At 36.1% G+C, this 18,274-nt stretch overlaps 1 protein-coding gene across 1 annotated transcript in view; it reads left to right on the top strand.

The window, feature by feature from the left end:
• The window catches only part of NUBPL (nucleotide binding protein like), a 205,904-nt gene that overhangs the window by 92,549 nt on the left and 95,081 nt on the right, over positions 1–18,274 (top strand). The gene's annotated exons all lie outside the window — the stretch shown is intronic.

Genomic DNA, 18,274 nt, shown 5'->3' with positions numbered 1-18,274 from the left:
ACTTAAAGAGGTTCTGTGGAATACCAAATTTGTTATCTTGCATGGAAAAGGTTCACAGACTATGCATTAAATTTGACTTTATTGTTATTTTGAAGCATCTGACCATAAGCATTCCTCTTTATGATTTTTACATTATTAAGTCCTCTAGCAGGTCTCATATTTAAAAATACTTTATTAAGTCTCCATGAAGTGTTAAGGAATGGGGAACACCAATTAATTCCATTGGACAGACGAGTAGTCTTATGGGCACCTATGACATAATTATATATAAAAAAAACTCTTTAAACAAGAGCCAGAGTTTCTGTGTAATATAGCTCAATTATTGTTCTTAGATTTCGGGGGGAGCTTAATCTGAGGCCAAAGAATCAAGTATGTTAAGCCTAGTTTTTAATTTTTCTTTGTCTTCCAAAATTATAGATTAGTGAACAAAGAAATAGATATGTAACTAGAGACCTTTTCTTTGAAACATTTTTATAAGGTAGTATTATCTAGGAAGTAGCTTAGTTTTGGTTAATCCAGCAGAAGTTCCTTTTGAACAACATGCATTTATTCATTCCTTTAACAATTATTTATTGACATGACATCAGATGGTTCTTGCTGATAGTTTAAAAATGTCTGTGGGCTTTTTGTCATTGTCAGCAGCAGACATTTATTGGCTACTTACTATTTTGGGGCCATCGATTAGAAGCTGAGGATGCATAGTTGTATGAGACATAGATCCAGAATTCAAAATGTACTATAAAACTTTTCATTACACATCTACATTTAGATATGACAGAAATTTTGATGGTTTTCTAATCTGGTTGTAAATTATTTTATTTAATACAAAGTTGGAACTTAGAGAACAAGGCTGAGTAACCATTCAGTTGGTGATTTTGTTACAGTATATCAGATTTTGTACTCTATGTCCTAGAGGAAACCCTGTAGTCAAAAAGAGAACAAGTTGTCTGAGAAGTTACCATAGAAATAGTCTATGAATCTTAATTCCTAGTTATTTCCTCCTATTTAAAAATGCCCCCCTTTTTTCTATTAGTTATCATAGATAATTTATCTGAGTAACTCCAACTCATGGTGATGACTGATGACTTACATATGTAATTTGAATGTTATAATGTTATTTATTTATTTATTTTAGATTGGCACCAACTGTTCCTTCCCAGTTTTCCCTCCTGCTTGGTTTGGGAGTTTGTCTTCTCCAAAACTCATGTTGAAATTTGGTCCCTAGCAAGCCAGTGTTGGGAGTGGGGACTAATGAGAGGTGATTGGATTAATGTCATTATCTTGCCAGTGAATTAGTTATCATGAAGGTGTGTTGTTAGGTAGCAGGCTGAACCTCTTATACTTTCTCTCTTTTGCCTATGCTCACTTGCCCCTTTGGCATTTTACAGTGGGACTATGCAGTACAAAGGCTCTCACTAGATGCTGGCCCCTTGGCCTTGACTTCTCAGCCTCTTGAACCATGTGCTCAATAAACCTCTGTTCTTTGTAAGTTACCCAAGCGGTGATATTCAGTTATAGCAAAAGTAGATAGACTGAGACACCACCCAAGTCATTTATGCCAAATTTGTCAAGTGCTAGAGTACATCCAGTCAGTTATTACTTTACCAGTTTACTTTTGTCTTCTGATCTCTATTAATGCAGGTATAGAGACCCTTTTCACCTGACAAAATTACTTAGTGATGTGAAACTTTACAATTACTTAGTGATGTGAAGCTTTTATTAAGAGAGCAATAGAAACAAAGCAACTAAAGTATATAAAAAAAGGAGAATTATTATTTTACAGTGTCAGCCACTGATATTCTCACTGCTTGTTCTGTGTAGCTTTGAACTGCAGAAATGGTAAGGCAGGGAGGGCCCTGGCTCTCTGAACTTTTTTCTAATTCAACATCTAGTCTTACTCGCTAGATTATTTTCTGCTCTAAATCAGTGATCAGCCTTCTTGGATCAGCTCTAGTTCTGGCATCTTTGGGAGATGAAGGCACTTTACTATTCTTGGCCATGAGTTCCTTCCTTAGGCTTTAGATCTTTCAGGTACATTTTGCGCTCTTCTGCATGTGGAACTAGCATGTCATCTCCCTTTCTCCTATTTGGTATGTCACTAGCTATTTCTTCACACGGGCTCTCTCCTTTGGCAAAATTAGTTTTTTTATCTAGTTTCATAGGCTTTTTCCCTAGAGCTTTTCAATATGGTTTAGGTTTCTCATCCCTGATTTTCCCCTTAACTCCCAGTTCAAAACCTTTGTTTACTTTGGATATATCCTTTTGTCTGAGCAAAGAAAACATGTTTTCATTCCATTTGTAGGTAACCCAAGGTCTAGGGATTAATGAAGCTGTGGGCTCAGGCTACCAATTACTGCTTGCCTGTAATTGACTCAGGTACTTCCTAAAGAGAGAGATGGACCGTACCCTGATTTTGTCCTTCCATGTTACTTACTCATTCTCAGCAAGTGAACATAGAGAACCAGAATTCTTTCAGAATGTAAATGGTGGTACAATTTGACTATTCAAACAAAAGAGTGGAATAACAGATGTCATTTATAACTTTTCTAGCATCTAAGTAACAAGTAAAGAAAATTAGAGAAAAACAGAGCACCAGGCCTAACTTCAGGCCTGAATCTGAAGAGAACAGGAAAGGAAGTAACAAGAATGAGAAAGGACAGAAGAGCACTAGGAAATTGAAACCATCATTGTAGTTTAAACTTCCAGTGTTTCATTGATAAAGCAAAGATGCTTTGGGGTTCTTTTGTGTCTGACAACACAGAGAAACATTTCCCATTTCCTTGTATATACTAGAGCAAAGTAATGAAATAGTGGGTTTGGGACAGTTAATTTATGTTAAGATCAGGCCCTAACTGTAGCTCTGGACAAAAGTAGGAACCATGCAGAATGCTGGCTTGTTTATAAGAGATAAAATGGTACCATCTCATTCAGCTGAAATTCAAAATTGTGCAAAAGGAAGCACTGTTAGAAAAATGTGCTGAGCCAGTGAAATATATTGATCAAAGGAGGATGAAAGACAGCAGACACAATTCATTAGCAGTAAAATCCAGTGAGGCTAAAGTAATTTGCCTTTGAAAATGAATAAATTAAAAGAAGGCTAATTGCCAAGCCCTTACAATACCCTATTTTTACCTTGAACACTTCCTTTTCAGAAGAATATCTAACTTTTTTACTCTTTTCTGTTGTTGATACAGACTTTGAAGAATAAACTACAATGATTTGAACTGAGTCTAGGATGAGGGTAATTATAAAAGACAGTCTTATTTTCTGCAGTGATAATTAAGAAGCCTTAATGAAGGTTATATGAGATTACTTGCTAAGCCTTTAGGAGAGTTTCTTAGAGTTGTGTGTACTGTTGAGTATACAATAACTACATAGTATATTTATGGGATAGTTTGATGGTATATATAGTAATTTTTTTCTTGATTATTTTAAGGCCAATTGAATTGTATTTCCATCTTATCAAAATAGCTGCAGAGTGATTCATGTCTTTCATTTTGGTCAGCTTTTTTATTATTGAAAGATTTTTTTTTTAGAGACAGAGTCTCACTTTGTCATCCTTGGTAGAGTGCTATGGTGTTACAGCTCACAGCAACCTCCAGCTCTTGGGTTTAGGCCATTCTCTTGCTTTAGCCTCCCAATAGCTGGGACTCCAGGTGCCCGCCACAACACCTGGCTATTTTTTTGTTGCATTTTGGCTGGGGCTGTGTTCAAAACTGCCATCCTCAGTATATGGGGCTGGTGCCCTACTCCCTGAGCCATAGGCACTGCCCTGAAAGATGGTTTTAAACTAATGCATCCTTGTATCACTAACTTTATTTTCCCCCTTATCACTTAACTAGAGTCTGCCAGATGATTATTCCCAAAGCATACTCCCGTGATACCAGTTATTTCAAAAACCGTCAGTGTCTCCCTGTTACTTTTCTTTTTTTTCTAAGACAAGGTCTTGCTCTGTCACTTGGCTGGAGTGCAGTGATATCATCATAGCTCACTGCAAGCTCAAACTCCTAGGCTCAAGTGATCCTCTCACCTCAGCCTCTCAAATAGCTGGGACTGTGCCACCATGCTAAGCCAATTTTTATATTTTTTATAGAGATGGGGTTTTGTGGTGTTATTTAGAGTGGTCTCAAACTCCTGGTCTCAAGCGATCCCCCCACCTCAGCATCTCAAAGTACTGGAGTTATTGGTGTGAGCCAACATGTCTGGCCTCAAGTGAGCCTCCCACCTTAGCATCTCAAGGTGCTGGAATGTTAGTCTGCTCTCTGGCTTTAGTCATTCTTTTTAAAAGTTAAGTTTTAGGTATATTGTTGTAAATAAGATGGGCATGAAACTTGTACTTATAGATTCTCTTGGCTATTGTGAACTTTTACTTAGGGATTTTTAAAACAAATGTCAATGCTTGTGATAATTCATAGTTTGAGAATAATGCCGTACTTTCACATGCATAGGCATTTGAGTGTGTTTAATACTTATATAGGATTACTTATATAACATTGTACCCAATAAATATACTGTATAGTTATTATTTGTGAATTAAAAATAGATAAAATTTTAAAAATTGAATTAAAACTGTTATACAGTATTCACTCTTTGGACTTGATACCATTCCTATGGTTCATCTTATAAGGCTACATGTGAATCTTTCTAAATGTAGAATATAAATGTCTTAACACAATAACTAAGAAAATGACATGAAAGCTATGTTAACTAGTTTGATGAAAATATTTCAAATTGTATATAAAAACAGCATACTGTACCCCATGACAGTATTAATGTACACAGCTATGATTTAATAATAAAAAAAAGAAGTATAATTCCATTTCCTAGTTGCCAAGAACAAACTGTTATTCAGTAAAAGGTAATGACTTTCTGTCTCAGTGACAGAGTAAGTGTCTATTTTAAATTAAATTGCAGCAGTTCTTTTTGTAGCAGTTAACTGTTGATAGTTCACTGCTCAAAAGGGATTTGTGGAAGAGGATGGGCCATTAGTGGTTAGGTAGACTAGTTACTATTCAGTGACAGTTTCATGTCACGTCAGGTACATGAATCATTTTTGTATTTGAATTTTTGAATCATTTTTCCCCTGTGAACAAATAAGTTTAGGAAGAATATATATTATGAAAAGTTTAGGGCAAATAATGAATTTAGAGGGCATAGTTCCCACCATGCTGCCTTATTTCTGACATGAATTATAAGCTCACGTTTCCAAGATCGCTAGACTAGGTTCAATAATTTGCTATAAGGATTCACAGAACTCACTGAGAGCTATCATATTCATTTATGGTTTATTATAGGAAAAGGCTATAGATTAAAATCAGGTAAGGGAAGAAGCACACAGTGTGGAAGCTGGGGAATTACCAAAGATAGAGCTTCTGTTGTCTTCTTTGCTACAGAGTTATAGTCAGAACCTTAATCTCTTTCTGTGGTTGTATAATACAATGTGTGCAATATTGTCAATCAGGAAATCTCATGTGAACCTCAATGTCCTGTGTTTTACTGGGGTTCTATGTCCTGGGCATGATTTATTGTCCATGTGGCTGATTTTTTACATAAGTCTTTAGACTCCTGGCCCTCCATGTGCGTCCCACAGCCCATTCTAAACCACATTGTTATTATATGACTAGCTTAAGGTCTGCAGGTAGAGATCATAGCAAATATGTCCTAGAAGCTGAGGTCAAAGGACAGTTATTTTTGGCAGCTTTTGCTTTAATATTCCTTTGTACTTATATTCCTTTTGGTCGTCATGCTTATTGAAAGTACAGTCACCCTGTCCTCTAGTCACCTTTTCTTATTTGCATCAGTAGGTGATTTTGTTCAAACACATCATGGAGTGTACTTACACAAACCTAGATGGTATAGCCTACTGCACACCGAACTTTATGGTATAGTTTATTGCTCCTAGGCTACAAACGCGCACAGCATGTTGTGTGCTGTAACACAATGTGGTATTTGTGCATCTAAACCTATTGAAACATAGAAAACTTACAGTAGAGATGCAGTATGCAAAATAGAAAATGGCACACCTGTGTGGGGCGCTTACCTTGAATGGAACTTGCAGGACTGGAAATTGCTCGCAGTGAGTGCATGTGAAGGTCTAGGCTGTACACTACTGTGGACTTTATACACTTAGGCTTTCTACACTTCGGTTACACTAAGTTTATAAAATTTTTGTCAATAATAAATTAAACTTAGCTTACTATAACTCTTTTACTTTATAAGCTTTAAATTTTTTTAAAAAAGTTTTGACTCTTATATAATAACACTTAAAACACATTTGGGTGGGCCCAGTGGCTCATGCCTGTAATCCTAGCACTTTGGGAAGCCAAGGTAGGTGGATTTGAGCTCACAAGTACAAGTCCAGCCTGAGTAAGAGCAAGATGTTGTCTGTACTAAAAACAAAAACAATCTGGATATTGTGGTGGGCACCTGTAGTCCCAGCTACTTGGGAAGCTGGGGCAAGAGGATCTCTTGAATCCAAGAGATTGAGGTTGCTGTGAGCTATGATGACACTGTGGTGCGCTGGTCAGGTTGGCAGGGTGAGACTCTGTCACAAATAAACAACAAAAAAACCCACAAACATTTTATAGCTGCACAAAAATATTTTTATTCTATGAGCTTTTTCTTTTTAACTTTCTGCCAAAAACAAAGACAGAGTCGTGTTAGCATCAGCCAACACAGGGTCAGGATTATCAATATCACTATCTTTCACCTCTACATCTTGTCCCACTGGAAGGTCTTCAGAGGTAATAACATGTATAGAGCTGTCATCTCCTGAAATAACAATGCCTTCTTCTGAAACACTTCCTGAAGGACTTGCCTGAGGCTGTTTTATACTTTTCTTTTCTTTTTCTTTTTCTTTTTTTGCAGTTTTTGGCTGAGGCTGGGTTTGAACCTGCCACCTCTGGCATATGGGGCCGGCGCCCTACTCCTTTGAGCCATAGGTGCTGCCCTATACTTTTTTTATAGGTAACTTTTTTCTATAAGTAGAAGCATATATCCTAATAATAAAAAATACAGTAGAGTAAATATATAAACAAGTTACATAGTCATTTATTATCATTATCAAATATTCTATACTGTACATAATTGTAAATCTATACTTTTATATAACAGGTAGCACAATAGGTTTGTTTGCACCAGCATAACCACAGACATGTCAGTAATACATTGTGCTATGACATTAAGACAGCTCCAATGTCACTAGATAAGAGGAATTTTTTTTTTTAATTGAATGGTAACTTTGTACATTAATGCACTTCTGGGGTACAGTGTGGGGTTTTCACATGCAATCTGAACTACTTCCATCAAACTGGTCAACACAGCCTTCATGTCATTTTCTCAGTTATTGTTTTAAAACGTTCACATTCTACTCTTAGAAAGATTCACTTTAAGAGGAATTTTTTAGCTGCCTATGATCAATGGAACCACCTTTGAATGTGCAGTCTGTCATTGACCTGACTGCCTTTTTAGGGCATATGACTGTGGTCTCTAAATGGTGCAGTCAACATTTGAACCGAGTTTTCACCTTGTATAATTAATTCATCTCTAGGAATCTTTTCTGTTTTTGTTTTCTCTCTGGGCAGTGTTATCTATTTTTGACACCCAGATACCCATATCTGTCCTCTGTCCTAATTATGTCTCCTGAGTTGTGGATATGCCCTTCACATATGCAAGTGCCCTAGTGGATATCTGCTTGATTGTCCCATGAGTACCTCAAAGTTATGATGTCCAGGTTAGAATTTATTACTTACTGTCTCACATACCTGAAAGTCTTCTTTCTTTACTTGTGACAGAGACTCAGTAATTGGCATCACCATCCACCTAGCTGTTCACACCAAAGTCCTGAGTGTCATTCTTGAATCATCCTTGTTCCTGTCCTACTGCTCATATTCACTGAATCTAGTTCTTCCATTTCTGCCATTGTCCTTCCTCCTGAATGTAGTCTATCCTTTTCTGTTTGGGAAAGCTTAATAGACTCCACACATATATCCCTATGTAATCTGAGATAGTCTGGCTAATTTTTTCTAAATGCAGCTCTTATCATGTTATTTTCTTGATTTCTACTCTTTAGTTGTACCTTGTAATCTGCACAGAAGTTCAAACTTTATCTTAGGAAATAAGGCCCTTTTTTTTTTAAACTTAAAAAAAATTCAGATTAATATGAGGGTACAAATGATTAGGTTACATTGTTTGCATTTGTTAGGTTAAGCCCAAATTGTAGTTGAGCCCTTCATCCAGGAGGTGTGCCTTACATTGCAGTTGAGAGCACACTGGTCCCCTCCTTCTGCTTCCTTCCCCCCCATCTTAAATTTAATTGTGTTTTTCTTCTCATGTGGGCATGTAGTTGTTTATCTACTGTTTTCATAATATTATTGAGTACATTTGATGATACTTTTCCATTTATGTGATACTTTACTAAGGAGAATGTTCTCCTACTCTACCAAGGTTAATAAAAAAGATACAAAGTCTCTATCTTTTTATGGATGAATAGTATTCTGTGGTATACATATATCACAGTCTATTAATCCATTCATAGGTTGATGGGCACTTGAATTGATCCCACATCTTGGCAATTGTGAATTGAGCTATGATAAAAATTCTAAAGCAGATGTCTTTGTGGCAAAATGGGTTTTTTTCTTCTGGGTAGATACCTTGTAATGGGATTGCAGGGTCAAATGGAAGGTCTACTTTTAGTTCTTTGAGGATTCTCCGTACTTCTTTCCAAAGAGGCTGTATTAGTTTACAATCCCACCAACAGTGTAAAAATATTCCCTTGGCTCCACAGCCATGTCAGCACCGCATGTGTAGCTTTGGGATTTTGTGATATGGGCTCTTCTCACTGGGATTAGATGATATTTCAAGGTAGTTTTGATTTGCATTTCTCTGATGATCAGGGGCGAAGATCCTTTTTTCAGGCGTTTGTTGACCATTCATCTGTTTTCTTCAGAGAGGATTCTGTTCATGTCTCTTGCCCAATGATAAGTGAGATTCTTTGCTTTTTTGTTGTTGTTGTTGTTGTTGATTGAGTTCTCTGTAGATTCTGGTTATTAGCCCTTTGCCAGATTTGTAACATGCAAATATTTTTTCCTATTCTGAAGTTTACCTGTTTCCTTTAATTTTTGTGTCCTCAGCTGCACAGAAGCTTATTACTTTAATTAAGTTCCATTTACTTATTTTGTTGTTGTCGAGATTACCAATGACGTCTTCTTCATAAAATCTTTCTTCAGGCAAGTATATCGAGGGTTTCTAATCCCACACTTATTTCTAAGATTTTTTATTGTTTTGGGTCAATATGGGCCTTCTTGATCTGATCAGGGCATGTTTTCCCCATTTCTACTATGTGTTCCAGCTGTCGTAAACAGTTTGTTATTATCAAGTTCATTTTGCTCTTGCCTCTGGCTTCCCCCCTGCCTTTCCTTGTTGCTGGAGTGCTCTTTTATTCTGTAACCCCATCTCATCCTTCGTGTCTTGTCTTAGATATCACCTCTTATGGGAAATCCTTCTGTAACACCCTCTCACTCTATATTAAGTGTTCCTATGTTGTTCAGTGCCTTGTAGGGCCGCACACTGTCTTGTCTCAGGGACTTTGTATGTGCTGCTTCCTCTGCCTTGCCTCTCTTCTCTCCTCCACCTTGTTGCTGTTCATTCCAGACAGTGCTCTGTGGTAGATCCACAATTCCCCCCATCATATCAAGACATTCTTGTATTCACTTTGTGAAATTTGAAACAATTGTGTTCTAGTTTTAGGTTTTGGGAAATAGAATTTTGAACTGTTTGCCTTTAATTAGTGTCTTCTCTCTTAATCCAAGGTTTAAAAAAAAAACAAACACAATCTTAAGTCCGTTCTTTAGCTTTACGCTTCTCCAAGCAAGCTGACATTGCCTAACTTGAGAATCGATTAAGTGCCAGAAGTCAGCTGATACGGTTTGTTTAAAAAAAAAAAAAAAAAGAATGATATTTTCAGCTTTCACTCCTAGCCACTGAACCTGACAAGTTCTGACATCTCTTCTCTTGGCTGTCTCTCATTTTTTTTCCTGTTTCCATGGAAATGGACATTAGATCATAGGAACATGGTAGGATACTGGTAGCTAATTGCTGTTGTGGAGTTCTGAATTCTCTTTGTGAGTGATTATTTTATTGACTCTTGTCCATTATACATTATGTGCTGGTTAGGCAAAACAACTAAGGCATTTTCTGGATTTGACAGCTGGATATTTCCCAAGTCATTAACTGATATCCTAAAATATATTCCCTTTTTTATCTCTTAGGTAAAATATATTTTAATTTAAGATCTTGTCAGAAAGGACACTAGATTTCAAGCCACTATGTCAGTGTTTGACCTTGATTATTTTTGTTTTATATATATAATGAATCAGTTGTAACTACCTAGCCTTTGGACTTGTTTGTAAGTGTCCCAGTGAAAAGACTGCCTGTATGCCTGTCTACTTTAATAGTAAACCCAGAAAAAATATTTCTAAACATCTAAAATGGAAAAATACTTTTAATCTCAGTGCTTTATTTTTTCCTTCTTAAAAGATCTGCATAAGGTTTTGTCATATGGCTAGAAATGTTGGCCTGAGATTATCTTATATATATATAAGATATAGTTTTTGAAGATAAGTACAACCTATCTGATAACAAAGTAAAGTGATTAAATTGTAATTGAAAAATTCTATTCATTTTCTATTTAATGAGAAGGCTTATTACCTTGCTTATCTAATTTGTATTTTATCTACATCTGGGATGTATGAGGATTTTCCATAGCCATATGCCTCTGTGGTAGGCTCATCCATACCAGGTCAGGATTTCTTCATAATTTTAAATTTAGAACTTGGAAAGCCAGGTTTTGTTAAATACTTCAAGGAACTGACATGTACATGTAAAAAAAAGATTAGTATTTGCTGAGCTGCTTCTGTGAATTGTCTCTGCTCTATATCAAATGAATCTGAGTAATTGAAATTGAGTAAGAACAGAATAAATCTCTTTTTTTGCATGACTACACAAGATAAAATAGACATAATGCTCAACTTATGAGAGGGTTATGTCTTTATAAACCTATCTTATGTTGAAAATATTACAAGTCCAAAATGCATTTAATAGTCCTAACCTACCAAGCATCATATCTTAGCCCAGTCTACTTTAAACATGTTGAGAACACTTACATTAGTCTACAGCTGGGCAAAATTGTATCTCAAAATGCTGGCAACACAGCACACCATAGAGTATGTACTGTTTGCTCTCATGATCAAGTGGCTGGGAACTGTGGCTTGCTCCACTGCGCGTCATCACCAGAGAGTATCATAGTATATGTCGCTAGCCTAGGAAAAGATCACAATTCAAAATTTGAACTACAGTTTCTACTGAATACTTATTATTTTTATACTGTGATAAAGTATAAAAATCATGAGTGAAACCATTGCGTGTCTCAGATCATTTGTATAGGTTTATGCTACTTATAAGTATGTGGACATAAACCATATGTGTTAAAATATTTATAAATGAATGGATCAACAAACTGTGGTATATGTTTACCATGGAATACCATTCAGCCATTAAAAATGATGGAGACTTTACATCTTTTACATTTACCTGGATGGAGGTGAAATACATTCTTCATAGTAAAGTATTGCAAGAATGGAAAAATAAATATACAAAGCAATCTATATTAATATGAAACAATATGTAAACAATTACATGCTCATATGAACAATAAAACACAAATATTGTCTCAGACAGGGGCGGGGGAGGGGGGAGGACAACTGGTAGAAGAAGGAAGGGCGTGAGGCGGGATCTCACCTATCGTGCACATAGTGAGGGTATATGACATATTCCCTGGGTGAGGGGCTCTTTTACAACTGCAACTTTACTCTGGAAGAGTAATGCAATGTAACCTAAAAAATTTTACCCTCATATTAATTTGAAATAAAAATTAAATTAATTTAAAAAAAGAAATAATTCATTTTGCACTTGAGGTAGATTTTTCTAAAGGGAAACAACTGTCTTATTCAACTTGCTGTCAATTTCATCTTCCATAAAGAACCCAAAGTGGACATGGGATCTAGTCATTTCAATTCCCTCTGTTTGTGACACTGTTGTAGGTCAGTAGATTCACCACAGGTCCCAGTGTTTTTAGAGGAAGTGCTTCAAAGTAAATTTCATTTTTATAAGTAAAGAATATCCTGTACTTCTGGCATAATTAGAGAATAAGAAAAAAATATTAAAGAAAGAAATTATAATGATCTATAACCCCACTTTTAAAGTAAGCTGTTAACTCTTTAGCATAGTCGTTCAATTAAAAATAATCTACCAGTGCATGTGATGAAATCATAATAATGCTGTATGTGCCACTCTGTAGCCTACTTATTTCATTTACCATATCATGAATATTTTCTCCTGATATTAATTATATATTTTAAGTGATTTTAATAACTATATGTTATGTCATCTTGACTGATTCCATAATTTATTTGACTTTTTAAGAGCCTATTGGATATTTAAATTGTTTTCTCACACACAATATTAAGTAGGAACCTATATATTTTCTTTAATCCCTTAGTTAATGTGGAATGTGCCTAGATTATATGGTTTTCTAGGCTGGTGTCTTATTAGTTTTTTCTTTGATTTATCCTTGTCTACCATATCTCATAGTTCTCTAAGTCTCACTAACTTTATCTCTAAAATGTCTCTTAAATTTGTTCCTTCATCTGCATTCTCACTAATGATTGCACTAGTTCGAGTTTTCATCTAACTTTGGAATCTTATAGTAATCTCGTACATATCTGGTTTTCCTACCTCTGGCCTTTTCTTTGTTCAATGTATTATTTATCTTATGGTCAAAATTATCTTTCAATATGTGAATATGGTACATGTTCTCTGGTTTTAAAGTTTTTGATGTTTTCCATTGTCTATGGCATAAAGCCCTAGCCTTGTATTTAAGGGTATTTATATATTCTCCCATCTACCTACCCCTTTTAGCCTCATTGTTCTCTTCTCCTTTTCAAGGTCTACATAGTCAGCTCTCCCTGGACACACTAAAGTATAGTTTGTATCTTTTCTGTTGTCTAGAATGCACTACCTCTTACACCTGGTAATTTCTCACATCCCTCTTTAAGGCTTTAGCTCAAATATTACCTATCCTGTAAAGCTCTGCTGTCCAATTCAGTAACTATTAACCACATGTGGCTATTTAAATTAAGATTAATTAAAGCTAAAATAAAATGAAAATTTCAGGTCTCTAGGCAGAAACATATTTCAAATGCTCAATAGCCATTTGTGGCTAGTGGCTCTTGTATTGGACAGCAGAGATTAAAAAAAATTTTCATCACTGGACAGCCCAGTAAAACTTCTGCTGGACAGCACAATTAACCATTTAAAAAGCACTTGAATTACTTTATAGCAAGCCTTGCTCTTCTTATCTTTATCATCTAGACTAGTGGCTGGGATGCACCTGAATTTTTGTCTCTCTCACTAAAAGGTGTGATCCATGAGAGGAGGGTCTTTGTTTCCCATTGTGCCTGCCACTCTGTTGTGGCATCTAGGACTCTGATGCAGCTCAGTAAATAGTCTGTCCCTGAGTGAAGTGAAATAATTCAGATAAAGAGCTCATAAACACAAGGCATTCAAACACTGTTAGCTGTTATTGCTACCAATAGTAATATCTCTGTTACTTTTATACATTTACTAAACAAACCATCACTGAACATATCTCCATGCCAGGCACTGTACTGTATGATTTTTAAAATGCTGATGTTGGGTTTTGGGAAGTTTTTCAAAACTAGGTAAGGAGCCCATGGTGTAAGATATAAGTGTAATTCATAAAGTGTCTCCAGAAGGCTTCTGGAATTCTCTTCTTTATAGAATTTATGGTTTTTCCTTTAACTGATCTGCTTAGATCTCATAAGCTCAAGCACAGTACCAGACCATAGCAGTTGATCACAAAATTATTAATAGATAGGCATTATCATTTTCTTCTTTGACATTTTTTTAAGCTGTCTGTTTCTCTTAAAACCAAAAGTCAAGACATACTCTGGTCATGAACAATTGTAAAATATATGAATCACCAAAGCTACCAAATAGAATATTATGTTGGTTAGTGATCAATGCTATGGAGAAAAGGCAAGATAAGACATTAGAGAATGAACAGGGAAGTCTATCTGAGAAGGTGACATTTAAGCAGAATCTTGAGTGGAAGGAAAGAGAAGAGCCATTTAGATCAGGTGTGTCCAACCTGCAGCCCCCCAAGAGCTGCATGATGATTTTGTGAGGAATATTTTTGCTTTTTTTCTGTGGTGTCAGACATCACGAAGAGTATGATGGACCTTTTTTTTTTTTTGCTAATTAGCTTTAGTGTTTATCTATGTAATATGTGGCCCAAGACAACTCTTACTCTTGTCTGAAGTCCAGATATTTAGGGGAAGACCATTCTAAGTAGAGGGAGTAAGGGTAAAGGTCCCAGGTGAGCAAGGAATTCGGGGGCTATATTATCTGGAATGTTATAGGCTATGTAAAAGAGTTTGAATTTTATTCCACATACTGTGAAAGCCATGGAGGGGGACATGATCTGGTTTTTGTTTTAAAAAGATCACTTTGGTGGCTTGTGTAGACAATTGAACTAGGTGGGATGGAAAGGAAGGGGCTAGAAGAATGAAAGTAGGGAGACCAGTTAAAGTCTGTTATAGTATTCCAACAACTCTGTGAAATAGGCACTAGTATTTTCTACCTTTATTAGAACATAGAAACATAGAGGTTAACAAACTTATTTACTGCTCTAAATCCAATCTGTTTTATTGATCCTTGCCATTATGTTATAGTACCTGACTCCCAAGAATGGGTTTTAAGAATTTTTGACATTGCATATTATTCTAAGTAATAGGTGCATAAATTTCAAATGTATGTTTCTCTCAAATAGGTTGTTTGCTTAATAGAAAGCAATTTGTGAAAGCATAAGCTACACAGAATTTGTTACTCAAATAGAATTCAGAGTATCTATAGAAAAAATTGTGTAGGTAGGACAAGAAAATAGCTATTTTTGTCTAAAGGCATTTTATGTTATAATGCTTTTTCATTAAAGTTTTTCTGTGTGTGAGCATAAACTGAGATTTAGCTTCCTTGTAAACTGGTTAATGGAAATAATAAAAGTTGAACAATTGAATTAAAATGTGAAAATCAGAACTATTTTTTTATTAAATCATAGCTGTGTACATTAATGCAATTATGGGGTACAATGTGCTGGTTTTATATACCATTTGAAATATTTTCATCAAACTGGTTAACATAGTCTTCACTGCATTTTCTTAGTTATTGTGTTGAGACATTTATACTCTATACATAGTAAATTTAACATATACCCTTGTAAAATGCACCGTAGTTGTGTTCCCACCAATTACCCTACCTCCCCTCCCCTCCCTCTCCCTTTTTCCCTTCTTCTTAGGGGTATAATTGGGCTATAGCTTTCACAAGAAAGCTATAAATTGGTTTCATAGTAGGGCTGAGTACATCAGATACTTTTTCTTCCATTCTTGAGATACCTTGCTAAGAAGAGTATGTTCCAGGTCCATCCATGTAAACATGTAAGAGGTAAAATCTCCATCTTTCTTTAAGGCTGCATAATATTCCATGTCGTACATATACTATAATTTATTGATCCATCTGTGGGTCGATGTGGCATTTGGGCTTCTTCCATGACTTAACAATTATGCATTGGGCTGCAATAAACATTCTGGTACATATATCTTTGTTATAATGTGATTTTTGGTCATCTAGATATATACCTAGTAGAGGAATTGTAGGATCGAATGGCAGGTCTATTTTAAGATTTCTAAGTGTTTTCCAAACATCTTTCCAAAAGGAAAGTATCTGGCTGCCAGTGCTGCCACTGGAGAAGATGCCTGGCTTTCTCTGGTTGCCCAGAGAGACACAGAGTGTCCAAAATATACCCAGGGGTATGAGCCCTATTGTTCCCGCTGCTACGGCTGCTGCTCTGTGCTGGGGGTGTGGGGTGGCACCACCTCTCCCATACCCCATACGGTTCCTTCAGTCCACCGTTTTCTCCTTGTCCCCATGCCACAGAACCAGCACAGACCTGCAACAGCCCACTCCCTGTCCACACCGCTCAAGAAAATGACCAAGAATCTGGACTCCATTGGGGAGACAGGCTTTCAGACCTTGGGTGAGAGTCGAGGGGAGTGCTGGGAGTTCAGAATTGCAGGTAGAGAATATATACAGTTTTATGCCTGGCAGGAGAGTCATGGCACCCTAAAGGGGGAAGGAGGTCTCTCCCATGGGATAAAATGGAGAGGATGTTTGAACTCTGCTTACTTGTTTGTAGAAAGTATACTGTGAGCCGTTCTCAAGGGGGAGGGAACTCCCATCCGCTTGGCAATGGATTTTGTACCTTTTGTTTGTATCCTTGAGGGTCACAGCTTGCCTCAGCAGGGTTGATGTGTATTCTTCAACCTTCTCTCTTGGCTCAGCTCCAAACCATCAGCTTACTTGCTAAACTTCTGTCCTTTAACTCTCCTTCTTGATGGGAGCCTCTGTGGAAAGCTGCCGCCAGTCCGCCATCTTGCCTCTGCCATCTTTAAATTTTTTTTTTTATTTCCAGTTCAAGGAAATTTATTTAGCAATTACTAATTAATAGTCTAAATTGTTATAGAATCTTAGTATTTTTACTCATGTTTTCCCAATCTTAAGTATTATGTCTTAGAGCTGTCTGAAGTAGTAGTAGAATTATTTTAGCCTTTAAGTGAAAAAAATTCAGAGATGTGTGATAGCTGTGTTTAAAATGTATAAAGGGCTCTTATGTGAAACAGGGATTGTTTTTTATGACTAAAGAGAACAGAACTCTGATCCAAGGGTGAAAACTATGGGGAGGGTTATTTTGGTTCATTAAAAGAAAGACATCTTCAAAAAATGGAATGAATGCTCCGTAACTGGAACCATTTCTACATAGACATATCAGTTTTCTGGAATGTGTCAGGCATTGAGGGTTTTTAATTTAGTTTGAAAATGACTTCAACCCAGGATTCACTAAAATATAAGCTATGTGAAAGCAGAGATCTTGTCTTTCTTGGGGACTACAGTATACTCAATGCCTAGCTAGCAATCTGGTAGACATACTAGTTAATGAATGAATGAGTCAGTTGTTCTCGAGGTCATCTGCATTCTTCACTTCTTCTCTTTATCTAAATTTCAGTCTTGATTTTTGATGGGTAATTTGAATGTTAATTTGGGTTAAAAGTGGGGGAAAAGTGGAGGAATTGCTACTTAGTAAGAAAATAAGAGTTCATGTAGGGTTTCTTAACAATGACTCTATTGGTATTTTGGGCAATTGATGCTTTTGTTTTGGGGAGCTGTCTTGTACACTGTAGGAGCTTAAGCACAGCATTCCTGGCTGCTAAATACTCACCAGATACCAGTAGCAACCCCTCTGCCAGTCTTGACTGGGAAAAAAATTTTAAAAAAGGCCTTCAGACATCAAGAAATGTTCCTTTGGGGGTAAATTGCCTATTGTTGAGAAGCACTGAGTTAGTGAATAACCCACCAGGACACGCCCATGCAATTAGACAAACCTAATATTTTCATTAGATAAAATGAAAGAAAATAATGTCATTTAAGAAAGGCCATTGTACATTATTTTAAGATGAACTGTGCACTAGTATGAGATGTATGTTGAGGCATGAATATAGCTATATAACAATGTTGTGTAATGCTCCTGGATTTTTACTTTGCTTTGAAAGTAGATGGTTCAGTAAATGAAGGCTTACTATATTTCTTTTAGGTGGTAGAATTGTTTATGCTGAGTTTTCAAATTGCTTTAACAACTTTTATGTGTTACAATACAGGAGTGGAGCATTCAAAAATAAGAAGGTTGGTGGAAATAGTGGCTCATTATCAAAGACAGCATGAAATATAATAGCAGGACTGGGTAATAGCAGCAGAAAGCTGAGCAGCTAATCAAGGATACTAGAAGCAGGAGAACTAAACTATTTAAAAAATTACATATATATGTAAATTTATGTTTTCGTTTCAATCTTATGATGTGTATGGTTTCATAATTGTGGTATATAGTAACCAAAGTGGAAATCAATTTTTTTAGGTCATACTAAGCTTGTACTTCTTGACTCCCCTATCCTTGTATTTATGCTATTATTTCTTCTTATTTAAATCTAAATGGTAAGCTCTAATAAATCTCTGTTTGTGTTATATTTTAACTCAGTATAATTTCTTGTCACGTCACACTTTATAACATATTTTACCAACTATTCATGGTCTT

Source organism: Otolemur garnettii, unplaced genomic scaffold (assembly GCF_000181295.1).
Source record: "Otolemur garnettii isolate 467f Iridium unplaced genomic scaffold, OtoGar3 scaffold00052, whole genome shotgun sequence".
Taxonomy (NCBI): Eukaryota; Metazoa; Chordata; class Mammalia; order Primates; family Galagidae; genus Otolemur; species Otolemur garnettii.
The sequence above is the reverse complement of the archived record's forward strand: the minus strand, read 5'-3'. Positions and strand labels throughout refer to the sequence as shown.